This window comes from Bos taurus, chromosome 4 (assembly GCF_002263795.3).
Source record: "Bos taurus isolate L1 Dominette 01449 registration number 42190680 breed Hereford chromosome 4, ARS-UCD2.0, whole genome shotgun sequence".
Lineage (NCBI taxonomy): Eukaryota > Metazoa > Chordata > Mammalia > Artiodactyla > Bovidae > Bos > Bos taurus.
Genome location: NC_037331.1, coordinates 94,600,732 through 94,619,121, shown reverse-complemented (window position 1 = coordinate 94,619,121; position 18,390 = coordinate 94,600,732). Strand labels below are relative to the sequence as shown.

The following is an 18,390-nucleotide window of genomic DNA, read 5'->3' as shown; positions in this document are numbered from 1 at the left end:
ATAAAAGCAAATTATAACAACAGGACACTATTTTTGCTCCCATTACAGTAGCAGCATATTCATTTATGACAGTAAATGCCTGATGTCAGGAACTGCCAGGGACAAGGGTGAAGTGGCGCAGCAGCCCTGAGGTGTGAGTGTCAGGAAGCAGAGCCATAAGGACGCACACACCCCTCGAGCCCTGCACCCCACTCGTGACACAGTCAAGGCAATGATACAAAGGTGTGGACAGAATCAACTACGAGGCTGCACCTTACATCACATGGCTTATGAGAAACTGGAGACAGTCTAATAGTGGATCCTTTAAATAAATTACAGTGCAGAAATACAAATGATGTACTAAAGACAATGGAGGGCAGAGATGGACTTCTATCTACACATGAAGTCAGTATTTTGTTAAATGGAAAAAGCAAGTTATGAGAGCAACTGCTGAGCCTGCCAAGTACAAGTTATGTTTGATATGTCATATAGCATATAGAAAGCAGTGGCTTCACCAGCCAGTCATTTTTTTAAAGACCTTGAGATGGGTTTTAACAGTATAAGGGGGTGACGGAGGATGAGACGGTTGGATGGCATCATCGACTCAACTGACGTGAGTTTGAGCAAACTCCAGGAGATCATGAAGGACAGGGAAGCCTGGCATGCTGCAGTCCATGGGGTCACAAAGAGTCAGACATGACTGAATGACTGAACAACAACCCCATTCTACAGTTGGTAAAAATGAGAGGTATTCAAAAGGAAAGCTGTTTTCTTAGGTTCAGCAGTCAGTGAGGGTTGGGGAGAGCATCCGCCAGCATCCTGTCTGTCCTACGCCATCTACGCACAATGGCCACCCAAGGCCATGAGTTTTGATTTTTCCTGATACCAGAGCTTAGAACCCTATAGAAATTATTTTAAGTTGATGAAAGAATTTTTTGGCATTGATTTTTTTTCTTAATCCCCATGACCTGGTTCTAGAGAAGTTCTGAGCTCCACATCCCTCATTTAGTCACACTGACAAGGCCAAGCAACAACCTTTAGCCAACTGCTTTGGACCCACCCTGCTTTGAAAAGGCTCATTCCACCCAGGTGGCCTTAGTATCCAATGGCCAACCCTGCCCGCTGCGTGGAAACAATAGATAAGTGCCTGAGCTGGCACTGCCCTGGTATGTGGGTGCGGTTGGGAAGCTTGAGGCCAAACTGTGCCGACTTGCTGTCTCTGGATTAGCACTTTCTAAAGCTAGAGAAGACAAGAGTGGCAGTGGGTGCCACTCTTCCTTCCTTCAGGAGGTAAGAGGGGTCTGTAGGTGGACAGGGAGCTTGTTCATCAAATTCCTAGGAAGTAGTCAAAGAGGAGGAGGAGGAAAGAAGGTCCATGTTATATCTACTGCTTTTTATAAATCCTGCCTCCAGGGAAACAAACATCCCCAGAAGTGTGGCGCTGCACCAGTCTGTATCAACCCTCAGTGTTGGACACCACCCACCACGGGTTGGGCAGGGATGGTGCAGGCCTGGCAGAGGGTGAGTAGCCGGTCCTGTGCCAAAGGCTTGATGTGGCAGGAGGTGACAGGACAAAGGTCCTGGAGCATGCCAGCTGGGCGCCAGCCTTCTTTGCTGTCAGAACTGGTCTCGGAAAAAAGCACAGCCCCTGGCTATGCTTTTGAAAGAGGCATTTTTACTCTATGAAAACAGCTGCCCCTCCCTTCAGGCTTCCTTCCTGTGACTGAACAGGCCAGAGGGGAAGGTCAAGGGCAGACAGGAGAACCAGGACAAAGGACTAAGGTGTGGATTGTACATGGAGCCGTGCTCTTATCCTAGCTCACTTACTGACTTCCTGCAAAAAATAAAGTTGGGTGGGGAAGAGGCCAGGAGAAACATAAATGAGCAGACCTTCCGCAATAAAACAGTGAACAGTTACGAAATTCTTGGTGTGGAGTGGGGGGGCCCTTGCCTGCAAATGACTGTGAAATGACTTTGGAAAAGGTCCTGTTTCCATCCTGATGGGCTGAAAGAAACCACTAGCCCCATTTTTTCCTACCTAGAAGGTAAGGTCAATAGCGATACCTCCTTGAGATGTCTTGAAAATAAAAGTGGTAATGGCCATAAAGAGAAAAAGAGGGATTGTGGTCATGTATATGGGTCTTTTTTAATCTAAAGATGATGTATCCGACCTGAAATTATCACAACATCAGCTATAACCCAATACAAAATAAAAAGTTTAAAGTCTGGAACAAAACAAAAAAAGATGTGTCCTGCTGAGATGGGCTAGATTCTAGGTCCTTGGGTAAGCTTTTCCTGAGTTCATACCTCTTATCCCTGAAGCAAGAGCTCCTCAGTGCTGCACAGTGTGAGGATTACGCACTGCTGGGTTGTGGAAGTGTCCCAAAAACCCAGAACACGTGACTCGTTCCACTTTGCCTTCTGGAGCACAACACTGGCCCTGGGAAGCAGCCATCCCCCATTCCTTTAGTATCTCAGCACAATTCAGTTGAATAAAGATTTGTTGAGCACCTACAATGTTCCAGGCACTGTCTAGGATTTAAGAGGCAAGTTCCTCTGTAACATGCCCAGAACTCGGGCCATTTCCACCTCAAGATATTGGTAAACTGATTGCAAGTGCTGTCTTTTCATGCTATTAAATCTCATACTGCTCTCCCCATGCTGCTTACCTAGCATGCTACAACTTTCTCTTTGAACTACTTTTTAAGTTCTGAGACAGAAGAGAGAGCTTTGTGCTCAGTTGTGTCCAACTCTTTGCCTGGACTGTAGCCAGCTAGGCTCCTCTGTACATGGGATTCTCTAGGCAAGAATACTGGAGTGGGTTGCCATCTCCTTCTCCAAGGGATCTTCCCAACCCAGGGATCAAACCTGGGTCTCCTGCATTGCAAGTGGATTCTTTACCAACTGAGCCACCAGGGTACCCTAGGTCCTGAGAAAGAGACCCTAAGAAGGGCAGGAGGAACCCCTGATGCTTAATTAGGTGAAAGACACTGGAATCCTATTGCGACCAGGGTCCTCCTTAGTCAGCAGAGGAAAGTCTGATCGTGTGGTTTGTCCTTCCTGAACAAATTTCTTTGTAGCCCGTGATTTGCACCACCTCCATACAGTAATCTCTGCCTTGTTCGTTTGCAGAGAGCTGGTGGAGATGGAGCTGCAATGTGTGTCCATGGAGCAGATTAAACACTATATGCCCCAACCTGCCTGAGACTGTCCTCTCCCTGGCTGGCAGTACTTGAATGGGGGAAAAAAAAAAAAGCAATCCTCCCAAGCTCCCAGCAAGCAGGAGTCCCAGGAGTCATGACCAGGATCTTGTCGCAAAGTGGAATTCATCTCTCAAAAGAAATGTATGGCTGACCAGACTTCATCAATTCAGATATGTCTGCCCCTGGTCTGAAATGGAAGGTAAGTGGAAGGTCAAGATCAGAGCTCAGGACACTGGAGAACTCCCTGCTGAGGTCAGTGGGTCACTGTCCTGTCACAGTTCTTCCGACACGCTGATTCTTGGTGAGAGCAACAGTGCATTTCTGCCTGCCTTTGGCATCGCTCACATTCATGTTTTTCTCACTTAATAGGCTGTAAGCCTTTTGATGTCAGGGTCCACATTCCCAGCACACGCCTTGCACAGTGTAGCTAAGCACTCAGTGTAGCGCTGGCATGAAAAGTGCTGTTTTCCACAAACTCTGTTCTTAGAGGATTAACCTATGTTAAAGCTTTATGTCAACACAGATTTGCTGGGTGTCAGCAAGGCAGCACCACACTGAAGTTGGAAACCCCCACTCTGAGAAGCAGAAGCCTCTCTCTAATCATTATCTTTGGAAGTATGGCATAGCTGTTGCTACTGCCTTAGAAATTGAGGGTAAAATATTGCACTCGACCTGTACTCCACTAACTTTGGCACCAGCTGGTTTTTAGACTATTTAAAACCTACTCATATTCCAATGGAGTTCTGGAACTGGGAGCATCCTAATCTATAAATTTTAGCCAGAAGTTCTCTGCCTATCTTACATTCCTTAAAAGGAGTTCAAGGGAGCAGATGGACTTTATAGCTTAAATATGTGGCTTTAGGAGGGGCACACACTTCCTTATACCACTTTAAACACATTCCACATCTGTGAGAACGTAAATCTACTGCCATTGTAGGAGCTGAATTTTCAAAGATCAGATGATTCAGCACCATGGTCAGGGCCAAAGAGATAAATTTGGGCCCGAAGTAAATCCCCTCTATAGGAGGGAAATAAAGGGACTCTTTACCTGAAGAATTCTCCTTCTAAACAATAATGAGATACCACTACATCTACCAGAATGGCAAAAATGCAGAATGCTGGAAAAACCAAATGCCAAGAAGAATGTGGTGCAACAAGAATTATTCATCACAGGTGGGAATGCAGAATGGTTCCTATCAACCACTCTGGAAGGTCGTCTAGCACCTCACAAAACTAAACATACTCTTAGCATACAATCCAGCAATCATGTCCCTTGAAAGAGTTGAAAACTTATATCCACATTAAAACCTGTACATGGATGTTTATAGCAGATTTATCCATAATTACCAAAACTCAGAGACAACCAAGATGTCCTTCAGTAGGTGAATGGATAAATAAGGGGTGGTACATCCAGACAATGGAATATTATTCAGCACCGAAAGATGAGCTGTTGAACCTTGAAAAGGAAACTTAAGTGCATGCTGGTAAGTGAAAGAAGCCAATTCAAAAAGGCTACAAACTATGACTTCAACTATATGCCATTCTGGAAAAGGTACAACTCTGGAGACGAGAGAAAGACCAGTGGTTGCCAGAGAGTAGGTGGGGATGGAGGGATAAACAAGTGGAGAACAGGGGATTTTTCAGGACAGTGAAAATACTCTGCATGATGCTGTAGTGGTGGGTACCTGCCACTGTAGATCTGTCCAGACTGTATAATATACAGCACCGAGAGTGAGCCCTCATGTAAACTAAGGACTTGGAGTGATAACAGTGCGTCACTGTAGCTTCATCATTTGTAACAAGTGTACACCCTGGTGGGGGATATTGTAATAGCAGAGGCTATCCACATATGAGGACCAATTATACGGGAAGCCTCTGAACCTTCCTAAAATTTTTGCTGTAATCCTAAAACATTTTTTTAAACCTTTTTTTTTTTTTGAAGAAGTCTTTAAAAAAGAATTTACCTTCTTCCCTGACTCTAATGGCTGGTCAAGCCAGTGCTCAGGTCAGCCAAAGAAAAGATGCTCGAAGCCCCAGCTCCACACTGTGACAGGAACCACTCTGTCCTCAGGTGCTGCCTGGACTGGAACCCGTATCCATAACCACAGGTCTCAATCTGGACTTACTCCTTTAAGTGTAAGAGTTTGGAGGTGGCTGCTTTTCCCATGCTGATTTTCAATGTCTGCTAATCTGAAATAGAAAAAGCCATCATATCTTTTAGTTGTGTTAATCCAGATGTCTGAGGGGTCCTCTAAAACAGAAGGTAGGGGCTGTCCTCAAGGACCCTGAAGGAAGACTTGGCCCCAGAATCATCCTTTGCCCTTCCCAATGGCTCTTCTATAGGAAAAGCTAAACCTATGTGAGTCCAGGCAAACTTATGATGCACATGACCTTGAAGGACAGAGGGGGCGGGTACTAACATCTCCTGACCAACCCCTGTGTGCCAGGTGTGAAATGGAAACCGCCTTGTCATCTGCACAGCAGCCCGACGCAAGTGCGAGTCTCTAACGCCAGTTCACAGGAACATGTGCACAAGCACGGATGCGGTGCACGGCCGCGGAGGGTGGAGGAGAAAACCGCTCTTGTTAATAACCTGTATGCCTTGCACTATGTGATACGTGCAGTCCTAAAGAGGCATACCAGTTAAGCTCTACATTCATGTTGTGTTGTCTTAGAGAACACTCATTCAGGTTTTTTCTTCCCTTATTTCAAAAAGTTTAGAATCCAGAACTAGAATTGAAATCCTTCCAGTGGGAATATAAAATGTTAAATGAAATACTTGGTGGTAGATGACTAATTGCTTTTCTGATCTATTTGAGAATGTATAAGATTGAACAATGTAGAATGTATAAAATTGAAACCACAATGAGTTAATATTACAAAGTGGCATGGACACACACATGCATACACCCTCATTAGGTCCTGATGGGGATACACTGCAGACTTCCAGGTGGCACTCGTGGTAAAGAACCCTCCTGCCAATGCAGGAGACACAAGAGATGCAGGTTTGATCCCTGGGTCAGGAAGATCCCCTGGAGGAGGGCATGGCAACCCACTCCAGAATTCTTGTGTGGAGAATCCCATGGACAGAGGAGCTTGGTGAGCTGCAGTCCATAGAGTTTCAAAGAGTTGGACACGACTGAAGTGAACTAGCACGCATGAGGATACACTGCAGGTTCCATCCCCATAACAAGTGTCCTAGGAAGCGGAGCAGCGATGACAATCACAGGATGTAGTAATTACCGTTAGTTGGGTGCCTGGATGCTTTCTTCAAGATCTCCTTCAAATTCTCACTTATTCTTTTTTTGCAAGTTCTAAAACCAGATGCTTTTTTTAATACAAAAGTCTAATTGCTGTGGAATCTAATGTATGTCTTCCTTTCATACCAGATCTCCTCCTCCGCAGATATTTGATTTACAACCCTCCCATGACTCACCTTTGGGAAATGGTCTAAAAGGAACCACACCTTTCTTGGTCCCACCTACACATATTGCTAAGTCCTCAACTTCGGGAAAAAGCATTCCTGAGTTATGTGAAGTAATATGAGACAATAAAACGGACTTGTCTTACAAACACAAAACTATAATGACAAGTCAGATTTTTTTTTAGGCCCCATGTGCTGCTTTCTCATACCCCACAACCTATACTTATAAAATCTCTGCCCTTTTTTGGCATGAGTCATACCTGGAGAACATCATAAGAGAGCCTGTGCCTAGTTAAATATGAAATTCTTTTTGAATTAGTGAAAAGAGACAAAGGGAAATGAAGCCTGTATACCTAAATGGTAGTATAAAATGAACAAAACAATGAAGAATAAAGCAATGAAAGGCGATGAAAGGTAAAAACGATGTTCTGTGTCTTTTTGGGGATTGTAGAAATTTCTAAGTTCCCAGCATTTACCCAATTTGATGATACTATGAAAAAATAATGTACACAAAATTCACATTCAAATAACTCCTGTGGCAGGCATCTCCTTTCTTTTCCCATTCTAACAGAATGCCAGTCGTGCTCAGAGGATGAGACAAAATGTACTCCCCACTAAAAATACTTGCCCGCTGCACGAGATGGTCCTGTGACAGTAAAGGTCAACACAACAGAAATTAACACAACACTGCAAATCAACTATACTTCAGAAAAATGCTGAAGTCAATGGATTTTCACCATTTAGATTGGCAAAAGTCACCACCTGACATCGCCAGTGTCAGCAAGGTTGTGGGGAAGTGGAATCTCTCACATCCCACCAGGAAGCGCGTAAACTGGTACAGCTACTGAGGAGAGCAGTTTTCCAGATCTAGTGAGACTTAGGTGAACACACCAAGTAGCCCAGAAAGTCTTGCAGCGTGCACGAGAGAGCTGGAGAGGGAGGGGTGCTATTTTACAGCAGTGAAGCCCTGGAAATAATCTAGGTGTCTGTTAACAAGCAAACTGACAGAAACATCAGGACAAACTCTTACAATACCCAAGTGAACAAACGCAGAGCTCAGATCTACACAAGGATATGAAATGATTTAGTGGAATGCTGCAGCCGTGTCTCAAGAGCTATTTGTTAAAATTTCGGGGGTTTTATGAGCTGGTTGATATTATATCAGTAGTTTGAGGTCAGTCACATTAGGAGTATTTACAACACTGAAATTAGAACAAGCAATAAATCACACCCCTTTTCACCATCACAAGAGCTGGTGGTTAAGCATTTACCAGCACATCACTAGACAGACTTCAAACACAGCGTTTATTTTAAAAGGCAAGTTGCAGAATGACACCAGTGTGGTGGCATATATTTAGAGCTTAAAAACATATAGAAAAGTTATATATTTATAATATTTATCAATGGTAGTAAAATGCAGTCTAGAAGGAGAAATACCAGATTTGTGATAACAATTGTCTCTGGAGAGGGGGGCAATGTAACAGGCATGATGGAAGGGAAAGAGAGGACTTGAACTTTTTATCTGTTATCTTCTATTTATTTTAAAATATCTTAAACTAAAAAGTGAACAAAAAGTTAATTTTTTTCAATTATGGGCACTAAGGATAAAAATGTTTACTATTCTTTGTTTATCTCTATTATTTAGATTTTAAGATAAAAAGCAAAGAATGAGTCCAAGGAAAACTTGCGTATCACATTTCATTGATGCCATGACATTGACAATAAGATTCACTATTATTTTATATACCACTAAGAGTTTTGAAATCTGTCATTTAAACCATGTTGATGAGGACATATAGAATCATAAAATCACACATTTTAGAAATAAAAGTAAATGTGTCTTAGACTCGATAAAACGTGATATATTGGATTATGTAGAATTTTGCAGCTTCTACACAAATAGCATTGTATCAGGAAATGAGTTTGGTGCATATCACCACATAATAACAGTGCTTAAACAGCTTAGAAGTTTATCTTCATTTCACATGGACTCAGTCATGATGTGGACAGCCCAGGGCTCATGAACTATCTATCCTGTCTACATGATTTGCTCAGACCCCCAGATATCCTATACGTCATCCTATATTCAATATTTGGCTTCCATTTTCAAAGTTACTTTATGGCCCAAGATGGCTGCTGGAGTGCCAGCCATCAATCACATTCTAGGTACATGGCTGGGAGAGGAAAAGGGCAAAATGCCTTCCTCCCAGCTTAGCTCTCTTTGAGGTATGCTTAAGGAAATCTTCATATATCCATAAAATGGGAAAAGCTCTATGAAGGCAAGAGTCCTATCTGTTTTACCAGTGCATCCCCAGCACCTAGCACCAAGCAGAGCATGCTGAGGCACTGAAGGAAAGAAAAAAAAAACATGTGAAATGAATGGATACTTGCAAAGAAATGGATAAAATGCACCATAACCATTTAAATATTTTCATAAGTAAGAAACAGGGACATGTCTGTTACAATAGAATTTGGAAAACAGATTATAGTGTAATCCTAATTTTATTGAAAATGTATGCCTAGGGAAAGAAAGAAATATACTAATCTATTAACTGGTTTTCTAAATATATGGTGAAATGTCTCTGATTTTTAATAATTTTTTATACTTTTATAAATTTTCCAAATTTATGCAATAAGCCAGAATATTTTTCTGATTAGAAAAACCCGGTAAGCTTCAAAATCCCCCAATCAATCAATCAATCAAGAAGAAGAATGTTTTCATCTAAGTATTAAAATCAGGTAGTGAGTTTATAAACCAAAAGAAGTAATCAACAGCCACATATGCTGTGGAGAGTCTAACAATGCCACTTCTCTTATCCAGCAGCTTTGTTTTATTAATACAGTTGGGGAAAAGAGATGTTGACATTTGCAGATGACACCTGTGTGGAACCATGCCTAGCCTACATTTGGGGCAGCAAATTGATTCCCTATCCCATATCTCAGTTTTTCAACCTAATGGTTAGCATGTGTATGTGCTAAGTCACTTCAGTTGTGCCTGACTCTGTATGATCCTATGGGCTGTAGCCCATCAGGCTCCTCTGCCCATGGGATTCTCCAGGCCAGAATACTGGAGAGGGTTGCCATGACCCCCTCCAGGGGTTCTTCCTGACCCAGGGAAGAACCTGCATCCCTTACATCTCTGGCATTGGCAAGTGGGTTCTTTACCACTAGTGCCACCTGGGAAGCCCTGATGGTTAGCATATAAACACTCATTTTTTAAAACCCTATGACAAGAGAAGTTATCCATCTATCAAAGCAAACTGGTCTGCTTTCAGATCTACCCCTGATCACTTGCACATGGTTAAACTGAACTCAGCACTTCTCAGCACAATGGAGAGCCACCACAACCCCTGGATTTTCTTGTGCTTTCCCACTATTAAGAGCTAAATTGTGCCCCTTCTCCCCAGATTTCCAATACCCCAGAATGTGACTGCTTGGATATAGAGGCTTTACAGAGGTAATTACATTCAAGTGCGGTCACAGGGTGGACCCTAATTGAAAATGATTGGTGTCCTTGTAAGAAGAGGAAGTTAGGACGCAGACCTGTACAAAGTGAAAGTGAAAGTGAGTGAAGTTGCTCAGTCGTGTCTGACTCTTTGTGATCCCTTGAGCCCACCAGGCTCCTCCATGCCTGGGATTTTCCAGGCAAGAATACTGGAGTGGGTTGCCATTTCCTTTTCTCCAGATTTTCCTGACCCAGGGATTGAACCCGGGTTTCCCACATTGTACGCAGATGCTTTACGGTCTGAGCCACCAGGGAAGTCCAATGTAAGATAGAGAAAGAAGACAGCCATCTATAAGCCGAGGATAAAGGCCTCTGAAGAAATCAACCCTCCCTGACACCTTGATCTCAAACTTCCAGCCTCCAGAATTGTGAGAAAATACATTTCTGTTGTGTAAGCCACCCAGACTGTATGGCGCTTGTCATGGCAGCCCTAACAAATACACCCACTCATCACATTAATTAGATGCTTGGTGACAGAAATGGCTAATTTTACGTGGCAACTTAGCTAGTTGTGTCTTGTTGATCAGATATCAGTCTAGATGTTGCTGTGAAGGTACATTGACATGTGATCAACAATTAAATCAGCAGACTCAGACTCTGCATAATATGGGTGCGCTTCATGCTAGCAGTTGAAGGATTGGCAAGACTGAGATCCCCAAAGAGAAAGGAGTTCTGACTTCAGGCTGTCTTTGGACTCCAGACTGCAGCATCAACTCTGGCCAGCCTTCCCTGAGGACAGCAGACTTGCCAGTCACCACAGGTACACAAACCTATTTTTAAAAATACCTTCCCCTCACTACCACACACACACATACTTCTACACACATCCTATGGTTCTGATTCTCTGGAGAACTCTGACTAACACAGCCAGTAAGGACTGGTTTTCCAGGTACTTAACTCCATGCTGTTGTACTTTATGCAAAACACCTATTAATTTATTTCCAGATTTGCGACTGGAAGAGCTGGTCAGATATTTTCAAATTAATTCATCAGTGTGCTGTTCTTTCTTTTTAATGATGACATTGAGCTTTTGCTAGAGGATGTCATCAGAGAGCCAGAAGGAATAAAGGCCGATCTCTCATCCGGATGCCTAACAGTTCACACCCACGGTGCGCTGGTGCGCTGACAGCCGGTAAATTCCAATAGGGTGAACAGTGAAGGCTGTAATTTTTAAACTGTCTTTGTTATGAGCATCCTGCTTTGCCTTTTGATCCTGCCTAATCTTGTTCCACCCTGTACATTTGCCGCCTCACTTCTTTCTTCAGAAATGACAAGTTCTCTTTCTGCTCTGTTAAGTGCGTACACCGAGCTGCTTATCCAGAGAGAAATCGGATAAGATAAATTAGATAAACGCGGAGGGTTTGGCTAAGGAAGAAACAAAGACACCAGACAAGGAAGTCTGAGGAATGTCATCAGGTTGCATGAGGTACCTGGAGGGCAGGGTACCTCGAGGAGTGGGGGTGGTAAGGAATGACCCTATGCTCACCTGTAACCAGGAACACTTATTTGTGACACCCAGCTGACAGAAGATAACTGGGTGACCAAGCGATGAAGAGCTAAACAAAGCCAATAGAACTACGTAGCTTGCACTCATGAGACTAGCGTTCTTGTCGCCTTGCTCTAAAAAGTCATTGCCCAGAAGTTTCCTTCTCCAATACACCTGCGAATTTCTGAATTTGAAGAGGCTTCCCGTGGAAGTAGGGGAATGCAGAGACAAACAAGAGGCACCCTGGCCCTCAGGAAGAGAGTGATATGCAAGGGGTAGAGCCAGTTTCTGCCTGGACTTTGAAAGAGCTCTGAGGCAGCCCACAAGGCAGACACCAAAGCTGTTTGGGAAATCTTGCTCACCAGGGCACTAAGAAGCAGTCCTGTTTGGTGGACTTTCTGCAGGGATGGAAGTGTTTCACAATGGCACTATCCACTAGGTGCTACGGAGCACTTGAAATGTTGCTGTTGAAACTAAGCCACTTGATTTTATTTTTTATATAATTAAAATGTAAATAGTCACACGTTGCTGGTCAACACAGCCATGTGGTCTTCACAACACCGTGATTGATGTGTCTCACAGCACATCATCAACATGTTAGCAGTCTGGGAAAGGATTATTCCAAACAAGTGAACTCAGTGATCCTCTTGCTACTGAGCGCTCTGTACTTAAAATCACTAGCAATCTGAAGAGCTGGGTGGGACCAGAGGGAATGATGGCACCTCCTGAAGACCCAAAACCACCAGGGGGGAAGCTTAGCCACCTGGCAGGACCTAACCTGGTGAGCAGTGAATTACAGCATCTTGTGTAGGAAAAACTAGTGTTACATTCACCGAATACGCATAAGATAGACCCCTGCCTAACAGCCAGTTATAACTCAAGAAGCAGGGCTAGAATTTCCCACCTTTGGTTTCCTTCCAAAGGTGGAAGTTTTCTTTAAATTTACTTCAATTTAGAGTAGATTTGGAAGAAAAATTCTTCCGGCTGTTAAGGAGCATTCTAAATAAGAGTAACATTTGTCAAGTGTGTCTGGGGAGAGTTTTTGTTCAAGTGATTAGAAGTGAAATGAACTTGGAATGAGGAAATTTCTCATATTTGACATGATGGCAGAAGAATATTGAGCAAGAAAATAATTTGGCATTTGGTCCCCAGCATGAGTTCGTACATGCAAGCCCATTAACTCACATTAGGAAGGAAATGTGCTTTTACTGGGACGTATGCTGGGATGAACCAGAGACTCCAAAGTTCTGACATAAGGACATGACTTCCTCTCCTTAATGACTGGGGGACGCTTGAGACGTGAGGGGCCTCCTCTCCTTCATCCACATGGATGGGGGAGAAAATGCTTCCTCAGGGTTTTTGCAAGGAAAAAGACCAGAACCATAAATCACAAATGCAAAGTACCGCTCAATATAAATTATTAACAAAGAGCTTACTTATTTGATTTCCTTTTGGGGGAGGGGAGAATGAAGGATTACTTGAGTATAATATGGAAGTGGTTCAATAGCACCATTACAACTGAGTTTTCAAAAGAGCAGGGAACTTCCGCAGATGGTTTCAAAATGAAAAGTACTATTGGTTTCATATGCAGGTTTTTAAAAGAATTATTAAAGGTTGAGAGAGGAGTGAGTGGCTGCAATGTGCCCTGGGGCCAACTTCCAAATAATGATTGTGCCTTGAGTCACTTCTGAAAAATAAGTAAACGAATTCTTTGCTGACAGATGTTGATCAAGTCCATATGCTTGTGCCCATGAGAAGGCACCACCTCACACTATTTCGGAAATGGTCATCCTGAGTCAGAACAAATAGTCATAGCTGATACATCCGATTTCCCTTTCTTTTTTTTTTTTTTGCTCCATCCTCTGTATCTACCCAAATTTAGTCTTCTTCCTTCAGAGACACTTAACCATGTTAGTATCATCCTTAGTCCTAAAGAGCAAGAAGAGAATTTCCATGGTGGTAGAAGAACTCAACTAAGAATAGAAAGCTGCATAATTTATTGTCCAAACTGAGAAGTGAGAGGAGGCCTTCTAAAAATTATGCTGGAACCACAAGTATAAACCACAAGTATAAACTGATCACCCTAATCGAAGAAATAAACAGAAAAATATGTAAAGGTCAGCCTCATTTGTATCAAAGCAACATAAAATGAAACCAGCAGAGACCCACCAGAATGACAAAAATGAGAAAGTTCAACAATACCAGATGTTGGTAACACACGGAATCCTGGAACTCACAGTGCTGGGAGTACATTTTACAGTGACTTTTGAGAACAATTTGACATTATCTAGTAAAGATGAACAAGTATGTATCCTATAATTTCAGCAATTTCATGCCCACAAAATAGGTACTAGCCAGGGAGTGGCCAAGATGGTGGAGAAGGAAGATCCTGAGCTTGCCCTCTCCCACAGGCACACCAAAACTACAGCTATTTAGAGCGACCAGCAATGAGAAAGACCTGAAGACCAGCAGAAGGATCTACAACTAAATATATGAATACAGACCCACACGAGATGGAAAGTAGGGCCAGAGATGCAGTATGACTTCCCTGGTGGCTCAGACGGTAAAGTGTCTGCCTACAATGTGAGAGACCCGGGTTTGATCCCTGGGTCGGGAAGATCCCCTGGAGAAGGAAATGGCACCCCACTCCAGTACTCTTGCCTGGAAAATCCCGTGGACGGAGGAGCCTGGTAGACTACAATCCATGGGGTCTCAATGACTGAGCAACCAAACTTTCACTACACCCATACCCCTGGTAGGCAACCCACAAATTGGAGGATTATTACTATGGCAGAAGTCCTCCCCAAGGAGCAAGGAGACCAACCTTCCCAGCTTGAAGGTTACCTGGAAGATAAGCCATCAGAAGGCCATCGGGGCTTGCTTTCAGGAGAGCCAGAGGGCTATAGGAAATAAAGACTCCATTTTTAAAGGGCACACACAAAATCACACACACCCAGGACCCAGGGTATAAAGAGTAATTTGAAAGGAGTCTGGGTCAGAGAAGCAAGAGACAACAGGGGATCACCTTAGACACAGAGGCGGGCAGCTACCAGTTTAGGGAGCTCATCCTACCATGAGGACACAGGTGTTGCAAGCGCCATTTTGGAATCCTCCCTCTAGCTTATTAGTGCTGGGGCCCAGCCCTACCCCACCAGCTAGACGGCACCAGTCCTAGAAAACCCAGGTCAAGCAGCTGTCCAGGCAGGGTCACGGCCCCACCTACCAGCAGGCTGGCTGCCATAGGACCCCTGAACTGCAGGCTGCCCCAGGTCCTGGCACTGCCCGCCAGTGTGTCAGCAGCAGCCCAGGACAGCCAGCGCTCTGAGCCAGCCTTCAGGATCTGGCCCTGCCCACAGCTGGCTGACACCAGATCCAAGCCCCTGACCTTGCAGCCACAGACCCCAGGACCCAGCTCTGCCCACCGGCAGGCAGACACCAGCCATAGGACCCCCTGAGCCGAGGCCCCACCTAGCAGCAGCTGGAAGCCTCCACACTAGGCAAGGCCTGACAACCAACCTGGCCAGGGTTATCCACACCTACCAGCCCACTACTAGAAGAAGGGTCCACACTGCACAGACAGAGGGTGCCCCCAGAGCACATAGCTCTGGAGATCAGAAGGGAGTGCCCTGCTGGGCCTCAGAGGACTCTCTCATGTAAGGCTGTATCTCCAAGATCAGGAAACATAACCAATCTTCCAAATACATAGAAACATATAATAGAGGGGGGCTTCCCTGGTAGCTCAGCTGGTAAAGAATCCACCTGCAATGTGGGAGACCCTGGTTTGATTCCTGGGTTGGGAAGATCCCCTGAAGGAGGGCATGGGAACCCACTCCAGTATTCCTACCTGGAGAATCCCCAAGGACAGAGGAGCCTGGCGGGCTACAGTCCATGGGGTCGCAAAGAGTCAGCCATGACTGAGCGCACACAGCATAAATACAGAATTAGGCAAAGTGAGTCAGAGAAATATGTTTCAAACAAAGGAACATGAGAAAACTCTAGAAGGAGAACTAAGTGGAGATAACCAGTCTACTCAAGAAAGAATTCAAGGTATGACTGTAAAGATGGTCAAAGAACTCAGAAGAAGAATGGAATACATCTTCTCATCAGAAGACAGAGGTATAAAGCAAAGAGTTGGAAAATACAAAGAGAACCAAAAAGAGCTGAAGAATATAGAAACTGCAGTAAAAAAATTCACTAGAAAAAAGTCACGAGTAGATTAGCAGATGAGAGAAGCAAATCAGCAACCTGGAAGACAATAAAATCAGAGGGAAGCTGGACAGAAAAAAGTAAAATAATTTGAAATGCGGACAGTTTCAGAGACCTCTGAAACAACATCCAGCATGCTATTAATAATATTGATATTATAGAGGCCCCAGAAGGAGAAGAGAGAGAGGAACAGAGAACATATTTGAAGACATAACAGCTGAACTAACTTGGGAAAGGAAACAGACATCCAGGTCCAGAAAGCACAGAGAGCCCCAAACAAGATGAACCCAAACAGAACCACACCAAGACATACTGCAATTAAAATGACAAAAATCAAAGAGAGAATATTAAAAGCAACAAGGGAAAGCAACTAGTTATGTACAAAGGAACTCCCGCAATACTATCAGGTTAGAAGGGAGTGATACATTTAAAATGATGGAAGGAAAAATCCTACAACCAAGAATACCTGCCTAAGCTATCAGTCAGATTTGAAGGAGAAATAAAGAGTTTTACAGACCAGCAAAAGCTGAAAGACTCCAGCACCATGAAACTAGCTTTACAAGAAATGTTGAAGGGACTTCTCTAAAGAGTAAGGGAAAAGGCCACAACCGAAAATTTTTAAATTACGAAAGGACAAATATATAGCAAAAGTAGTAGATCAACTACCTATAAAGCTAGTAGGAAGGTTAAAAGACAAAAGTGCAAAGAAGAATCTATATCTATACTAAGTAGTTAAGCGATACGCAAAAAGATGTAAAATATAACATCAAAAATATTAAATGTGTATATGGGGGAGTAAAAATGCAGGGTTCTTAGATTTGTAAACTTTAGATCATCAACTAAAATAATCATATATATAGTTAATATGAACCTATAGTAACCACACGGAGAAGGCGATGGCACCCCACTCCAGTACTCTTGCCTGGAAAATCCCATGGATGGAGGAGCCTGGTAGGCTGCAGTCCATAGGGTCGCGAAGAGTGGGACACGACTGAGCGACTTCACTTTCACTTTTTACTTTCATGCACTGGAGAAGGAAATGGCAACCCACTCCAGTGTTCTTGCCTGGAGAATCCCAGGGACGGGGGAGCCTGGTGGGCTGCCGTCTATGGGGTTGCACAGAGTCGGACATGACTGAAGTGACTTAGCAGCAGCAGCAGCACAGTAACCACAAATGAAAAATCTACAGTAGATACACACACACACACACAAAAGAGAAAGGAACGCAAACATAACACTAAAAATAATTAGCAAATCACAAGGGAAGAGAGCAAAAGAAGAAAGGAACGAAAGAGAACTGCAAGACAATGCCAAAACAGCAACAAAATGCAATACATACATAATGAGCAATAATTAGTTAATTGTAAATGGACTAAATGTCCAATCAAAAGATAAAGAGTGATTGAATGGACACAAAGACAAGACACATATATATGCTGCCTCCAGGAGACTCAGTTCAGATCTAAAGATAACACAGACTGAAAGTGAGAGGATTAGAAAAGATAGTCCATGAAAATGGAAATAAAAAGAAAGCTGAGGTAGCAGTGCTTATAAAGACAAAACAAACTTTAAAACAGACAGTTACAAGAGACAAAAAAGGACATGACATAATGTAAAGGGTTCAGTCCCAGAAGAAGATATAACAACTATAAATATGCATGCACCCAAAACAGAAGCACCTGAATACATCAGCCAAATATCAGCAGTCATAAAAGAAGATGACAGTGACATAATAATAGGAGGTGACTTTAATGCCCAAATTATGTCAAAGGACAGATCATCCTGAGAGGAAAAAAAAAAAAAATATATATATATATATATATATTTCCATCCAAAAGCAGCAGAATACACATTCTTTTCAAGTGCACATAGGACATTCTCTGGGATAGATTCACATGCTAAACCATAAAACAAGCCTCAATAAATTTAAGAAAATTTAAATCATATCAAGCATCATTTCTTACCACAATGCTATGAGACTAGAAATGCACTACAGGAAAAAAACTGCAAAAAACAGAAACACATGGAGTCTACACAACACGCTAGTAAACAATCAATGGATCACTGAAGAAATCAAAGAAATAAATACCCGGAGACAAATGAAAACAAAAACACAAAAGATCCAAAATGTACGGAACTCAGTTAAGGCAGTTCTAAGAGGGAAGTTTATGGCAACACAAGCCCACCTCAGGAAATAAGAAATACCTCTAACCACCTAACTTCACACCTAAAAGAACTGGATAAAGATAAAGAAGAACAAACAAAGCCCAAAGTTAGTGGGAGAAAATAAATCATAAAGCTCAGAGCATATATATAAATGAAATAGATACTTTTAAAAAATAGAAAAGATCAGTAAAACTAAGAGTTGACTCTTTGAGAAAACGTAAACAAAATTGATAATTTAGCCAGAGTTGCCAAAAAAAAGAGAGAGGGCCAAAATAAATAAAATCAGAAGTCAAACAGGAGAAGTTACAAGAGACACCACAGAAATACAAAGGCTCATAAGAGATTATTATTAATTATACATCAACAAAATTGAAAACCTAAATAAATGAACAAATTCCTAGAAATGTACAATCTCCCCAGA

General features: G+C 42.9%; 2 long non-coding RNA genes across 4 annotated transcripts in view; one reads left to right on the top strand and one right to left on the bottom strand.

The window, feature by feature from the left end:
• The window catches only part of LOC107131356 (uncharacterized), a 248,533-nt gene extending 230,905 nt beyond the window's left edge, over positions 1 to 17,628 (top strand). For all 3 annotated transcript variants that reach the window (XR_009494353.1, XR_009494360.1, XR_009494356.1), the window contains exon 11: positions 3,112 to 17,628. This is a non-coding gene — a long non-coding RNA (uncharacterized lncRNA). The remainder of the gene's footprint in view (positions 1 to 3,111) is intronic.
• LOC112446482 (uncharacterized) overlaps positions 1 to 18,390 on the bottom strand; it is a 43,512-nt gene that overhangs the window by 17,272 nt on the left and 7,850 nt on the right. The window contains exon 3 of the long non-coding RNA XR_003034497.2: positions 5,147 to 5,372. This is a non-coding gene — a long non-coding RNA (uncharacterized lncRNA). The remainder of the gene's footprint in view (positions 1 to 5,146; positions 5,373 to 18,390) is intronic.